The sequence below is a fragment of the Sphaeramia orbicularis genome, chromosome 7 (genome assembly GCF_902148855.1).
Source record: "Sphaeramia orbicularis chromosome 7, fSphaOr1.1, whole genome shotgun sequence".
In the NCBI taxonomy this organism is placed as follows: Eukaryota; Metazoa; Chordata; class Actinopteri; order Kurtiformes; family Apogonidae; genus Sphaeramia; species Sphaeramia orbicularis.
In genome coordinates this window covers 34369924-34376826 of record NC_043963.1, presented here as the reverse complement: position 1 = coordinate 34376826, position 6903 = coordinate 34369924, and the positions used below count along the sequence as shown (strand labels likewise).

The window sequence follows — 6903 nt, the reverse complement described above, 5'->3', positions numbered from 1 at the left end:
CTATAAAGTAATAAAATCAGATAAAATTGTTATATTGGTGAAATATCATGTCTCTCATTAAAGATCAAAGGGCAGGTCGAAGTCACACAACAATGTTCTTTTACTGATTTCATGAATTAGACTGATCCAAAACAGCGGATTCTACCTCAGCATCAGAGCAGGAAGACTCTGATACAAGGAGTGGTATGTTGAGCCCTTAACTCAAGTATTGTTACAGTGAGAACTCACTTTATGACTCGATGATGTTTTACATGTTATGGTGTGTCTTAAACTTCTGAATTTGTTAAACTTAGGCTTGTTACCCTCCTGGGGAGGCCTTTCCAGTTGTAGTAATAGTTTACAGTCCTTGGCACAAGGCAGGAGCTCATCATCATAGAAGAGCTCATTGGGAAACTTTCAGAATAGCTGGAATGGGACCTGAAAAGACGAAACAGGAGTGATACAATAAATGAAAATTGAATATATGCTATGAAAATAAAAACACTGCATCTGCCAGCATCTCTACTACCACACCTGTAGTTACAACGCAGTTTGGTGACACATCGATTGGCAAAGACACCGGGGTCCCTTTGGTACAAATGGTGGTTTTTCAGACGCTCTATCAGGGACATGTCGTAAACACAAGAAGGTTTTTAATTCTTAAAACTCAGCCAAATAGCAGGACTTAGTTACCTAAATGACTAAAACTAAAACTTGTGGTATTCGGGGCAATGTGTGTGAGTGTGTCTGCTTTACCCCAGGCCATATTCATTCGCCAATCGGGATCTGATTATGGTCCAAGCTGTTCAGGGTCTCCAGCCAGAACAACTTGACCAGACTCTGGATTCAGCAGTCCTTTCAACCATAAACGACAATGGAAAAAAAAAATAAGCAAAGAAAAGAAGAGCATCCAAGTGTGTTAGAATGACAGAAAAACACAAACCTGCTTATTTCTTTACCTGATATTGGTACTATACATTCAGGCTCCATGGCGTGTCCGGCCTCATCCACAAACACGTGAGTGAAATGAACCTCTGGGAAAGGTTCCATGTGACAAATCTGGAGAACAGAGAGTACAGAGCAGCAAACTTACGTCCACAAAGTGTCAATTCCATTTTTAAAAGTTGACTTTTAGTATTTTAGACGGAATTTGATGTGCAGGGTGCCCACAAAGTCCCTTTACAATTTAAACAAGTGGTGCCAGGCACAACAAACCCCGCCCCTCGTACATACTGTAGCTTACTTGTGGCATCGATCCAGTGTGATGTCATCATGTCTATGCATGTGCTGATGTCATCATATCAATTGCCTCTATAGATGTGCCAAGTTTGAAGTAAATTGAAACATAATTGATGTTTTATAGACATTTGAAATTTGCCATTATAAGTAAATTATAAGTAAATGGGAAAAAAGAGATTTTTAAAAAATTCATTAAAAATTTATACTGTGACTTACCTTTCCCAAAATGTAATGACAACTATTATGGATCACTTGCAATCTATAAACCAATTTGGTATGAATTCAACCGATAGTTTTGCTGCTAGAGTGTTAACAAAGAAGAGAAAGAAACAAACAAACCGAACCAAACACATACCCCTCGCCTCCCCTGTGGGGGGCGGGGTAAAAATGTATTATAAAAGCAACTGACAAGGTATGCTAATCAGATTTGTTCTATCTACTCAGAGGTTATCAAAGGTTTTAAGCCCATTGTGGGATCACGTGCAATCGAATCATTGGTCCATTTTTCTTCAACGAGAGATCACTGACTGCAGATGTTTACCATGACCTTTTGACTGAATATGTTGCACCACAACTGGATGAGCTTCAACCAACCATCATTTTCCAGGTGGATGGTGCACCACCACATTGAGAACAGCATGTTGATGGGTTCCTAAATCAAACATTTCCAGACCAGTGGATTGGAAGGGATGTCCATAGAGAGGTATATTAAATGAGGCAAAAAAACTTCAATATCTACTTTTTATTTTGTAATAATTTCCACCAATTTGTCAATTCATTTGCTATTGTAATAATTTGTTAAACTGTAAGAGACTTGTGGACACCCTGTATATAATGTCCCAGTGTGAGACTTATTCCCTACCTTGAAGCGGTCAGCAGAGTGGTGACTATGATCCTGTACTGCATCAGATCTGCTTTAGCAGGATAAACGAATTCGTTCCCTACCAGGTTCGAGCATTCCCTGTGAAAACACACACAATGACCACAAACAGAAGTATCAAATATGTGAAACACAGAGAAGCTCAGAAATTTTGCAGAGAATGTGAGTCAGTTAATGAATTAATAAAGTAAGCGACAAGTATGTGGTCAAATGTTACTTTTTTGTTTTAGAACTGAAACAATCATGCAAATAAATCAAGAAAAACACAACCTTAAGTTCTGTTGGAAATACGTTTCATATCCACACTTTGGGCGTATATTCTGTACACTTTATTTTTGTCCACATTTTTTTCATTCAAAATCTTGATGCAGAGTAGATCAGCAGCACTGTTTGTGGGAGCACAGGCCAGGATGTGGCAGTTCTTGTCCACTATCTGCGCAGTGGCCTTCGCCATAGTCACAGTTTTGCCTGAAAAATGAACCATCAGACAGAGTTGAACAATTTACTTATTTTATAGCTTTGTGGTACAAGGATTTTAAAACACCTTCGCATAATTTGACATGAGTTGATCCTGGACTGTACCTGTACCAGGTGGACCAAACACCAGGTAAGGAGCAGGCTTGGACGAACCAGCTACAATGTGCTGGCACAGCTTGACGCTGCTCTGGGTTCATCTCTAAACCCCCATCAACACAGCCCACTAACAGGAGGAGAGGGGTGAGTTATAGATAGTCAGCAGATATATCATTATCTTAATTTTAGCAAGGTTAATGACATTGAGGAAATCTAATGAAAAAAATGAAAGCAAGCGGGAAAAACATTTTTATTAATTAATGACTAAAATAACCAATAATGGTTGTAACTACATGATACTATTCAAGTGTTTACAGAAGTAACTTAAGTAAACTAAAATTATAGGCAGAACATCTATTTGTCTTCGCCAGTTGATTCCATACATCCATACATGCACAAGTCTAGAATTTTCAGTCTAGCATTTCCAAAGTTTACCTGTGTCATTTTCATTTTCATGAGTGCCACGGCTAACCTCAGCCAATGCCAAAGCCCAAGGCCAGACAAGGCTCTATCTGGTGGAACCTGTTCACAGATTTGTGAACTTATCTACATTGAGGTAGTGTTTACAGTTACTATTGATTTTTTCAGGTTAATGACACAGTATTTTCTGGATGGCTCATCGTCTATTCTTAGTGAATGTATAGCAGTATATTTTGTGATTATATTATGTTCATCATTATTACACAAAATACTTTAAGGACTTTTCAGTACTTGCAAATACCCCATAGTACATGACTACTACAACTAACACTAAGACTACGCTGTAAATAAAAACTCAAATTATACTAAGCATTTTCAAAATAAAACAGGGCAAATCGGAAACCTTTAAAAACTAATTCACAAAACCAGAAATGAAATTAAAAATGATAATGAAAAAAATGGAAAATAGTCACTATAGGCAGATAACTGCTTATAGTTATCTAGCCTTCAATCTAGTACAGAACTGATGTACTGCATAAAAAAAGCTATAAACTTCAATGCAGCCTTGCTCAAAGGTGTAAAATGTGAAATATCTAAATGTCTGCAGTAAGGTAGTCTACTGACTTATTGAAGATACGCAGCTAACCTCAGGTCCGGAAGTGGCGGTTGCTCCTTGGAGAAGGGGCAGTGCAGAAGGGAACAACACTTGTTCCAGTTGAGATTTAGTTGCATCCTCTGCTGCTCTGTGCTGAATACGAACACACAGTCGGTTGACTGTGAATTCAACGTTAAACATCATGTCTTCATTGAAGGAATCCAGCACTCTGAAAGCAAAGTCAGAGAATGATAATAAATGTTTGGTATGAAAATATACAGTACTTTCAATTACCAGTCTGAAAGTTAATACTGAGCTTACGTTTGATGATGAAGCTCAGTTTGACACTGTCCAGCTGAACACTGTGGACAAATCCGTCGTACCACTCCTCCTGTCCACAGGACACACCTGCAGCTCATCCCCACACAGTACAGAGGGTCTGTTCTTAGACACAACCGGGTACCTGATAAATAATGGAAATAATTTAAGCTGATGAGGAGAAACTTGTCTATTCATTTTTTATTATATGGCAGGCTATGGCTGTGAAAGTAGAGTGTGCATCCAATAACCAAAGGGTTGGCAGTTCGAATCCTTTCTTTCCCTAGTCATGTGCCATTGTGTCCTTGGATAAGACACTTTCACCCTCCCTGCCTTCAGTGTCACTTACACGGTGTATGAATGTTAGGTGGTGGTTGGAGGGGCCAGTGGTGTGAATTGGTAGCCACACTTCTGTCAGCCTGCCCCAGCACCAGCTATGGCTACAAATGCAGTTTACCACCACCATGTGAGAGCAAATGAGTAATGGATCAATAACGTAAAGTGCTTTGGGTGCCTTGAAAAGCGCTCTAGAAATCGAATCCATAATTATTATTAATAAGGCTAAAGAAAAAATAACTTGCGTCTGCAGGGAAAGTTCCCTTTAAAAGTCCACCTCTACAAAGTTCCTCCACTGACATGAAGGTTGGGCTGAATTTGAGCACAGTTCCTTTGGTTTGATGTGAAGTCAAACACTGGACCATGGTACACTGAATTTTACTACTAGGACACTCCAGATACTCCCTAGTATGAGTAATGAGACTGATGAAGTCTAAGACTAAGAGTGTAGGCAGCTCCACAACATCAACAGACACAAAATAAATAAAAGAAGAAACAGGAACGTAGCAGAACTGTCTTCATCTATGTAGTGTGATAGAAATTGCACCATTTTAACATGAATAATTGTTCCCTGTATCTTAAGTTTAACCTGTAAATCATGTATGTGACTATGTGGCTGTTTTTTCTCAAAACTCCAAGAGCATAGAGAGACATTTCCTTCTTCTTAGATGATTATTTAGACCAATGTAGAAAACAGCTTAGCCTTGACATACCTGAAACAGACACTGTGCCTGGTAAACTCAAGCTGCCCATGTTGCTCCTGGAGATAATGCCCTGTGGGTCATGTGAACACCATCTGCCCAGAAACTCTGGAAGTGTAAGCTTATTGTTTCTTCCCTTTGGAAAGTCACTCGGACCAGACTGCTGTTGTACTCTATCAGACTGTTTCCTTCTGCTACAGAATAACTCAAGACAAAGACAGCTCTGTCTGAAAATCAGTCTATTTCTTCTCTCCACTGGAAACGTATGAAACTTCTACAACAGTTGAGACAGGGCTAACTTAAGACGTTCCACTATCACAACCTAATTGTGCTGTAGTACTCAAGTCTGGTCTCGGACTGCATCACTCACTGAATAAAGTATGAAGCTCATTGCTTACACACATCTGTATAATGGTGTCATTAAGTTTTCCTCTTCAAACAAAAACTCATAGCCATTTATTTGGACAATTAATCAAAATGATAAAACAGGCACATAAAGGGCAATTCTCATTTCCGTCCCCTTGATCAAGACACTGATGAAGAATTGGAGTTGGTCCCCAAGCACCTTCAACATCAAGGGTAAAATATAGAACATTAAAGGTGCGGGAGACTTTCGTGACCAATTTTTCATCAAATCTGTAAAACCTCAGTCATAGCCTAAGTGTCATGAAACTGTAAGTCTTTCTGTGATTACTCATCTGAATCTATTGCATTACGCTGAACAGCAGAGCAGAGCAGAGTGAGAGCGCAATGTCACGGAACGTCAGCCAATGAGAGCGCAGCATCACAGAACGCCAGCCAATGAGAGCGCAGCGTCACAGAACGCTAGCCAATCAGAGTGGAACGTCAAAGAACGCTAGCCAATGAGAGTGCAGTGTCACAGAACACCAGCCAATGAGAATGCAGCGTCACAGAACATCAACCAATCAGAGTGCAGCGTCACAGAACGTCAGCCAATGAGACTGGAGCGTCACAGAACGTCAGCCAATGAGAGCGCAGTGTCACAGAACACCAGCCAATGAGAGCGCAGCATCAAAGAACATCAACCAATCAGAGTGCAGCATCACAGAACGTCAGCCAATGAGAGCACAGTGTCACAGAACGTCAGCCAATGAGAGCGCAGCGTCACAGAACATCAACCAATCAGAGCATAGTATCACAGAACGTCAGCCAATCAGAGCGGAGCATCACAGAACACCAGCCGATGAGAGCGCAGTGTCACAGAACATCAGCCAATGAGAGCGCAGTGTCACAGAATGTTAACCAATAAGAGCGCAGCGTCACAGAACGTTAGCCAATCAGAGCGGAGCGTCACAGAACGTCAGCCAATGAGAGCACAGCGTCACAGAACACCAGCCAATAAGAGCGCAGCATCACTGAACGCCAGCCAATCAGAGCGGAGCGTCACAGAACGTCAGCCAATGAGAGCACAGCATCACGGAACGTCAGCCAATGAGAGCGGAGCGTCACAAAACGTCAGCCAATGAGAGCGCAGCATCACAGAACACCAGCCAATAAGAGTGCAGCGTCATGGAACACCAGCCAGTGTGAGTGCAGCGTCACAGAACGTCAGCTAATGAGAGCGCAGTGTTACGGAACGTCAGCCAATGAGAGAGCAGTGTCACAGAACCTCAGCCAATGAGAGCGCAGCGTCACAGAATGCCAGCCAATCAGAGCATAGCGTCACAGAACACCAGCCAATCAGAGCGGAGCATCACAGAATGCCAGCCAATGAGAGCAGAGTGTCACAGGATGTCAGCCAATGAGAGTGCAGCGTCACAGAACATCAGCCAATGAGAGCGCAGTGTCACAGAACGCCAGCCAATGAGAGCGCAGCGTCATGGAACGCCAGCCAATGAGAG

General features: G+C 41.4%; 1 pseudogene; it reads right to left on the bottom strand.

Moving 5' to 3' along the window:
• LOC115422462 (putative helicase mov-10-B.1) overlaps positions 1–5093 on the bottom strand; it is a 16536-nt pseudogene extending 11443 nt beyond the window's left edge.
• Between the last annotated feature and the right edge of the window lie 1810 nt (positions 5094–6903).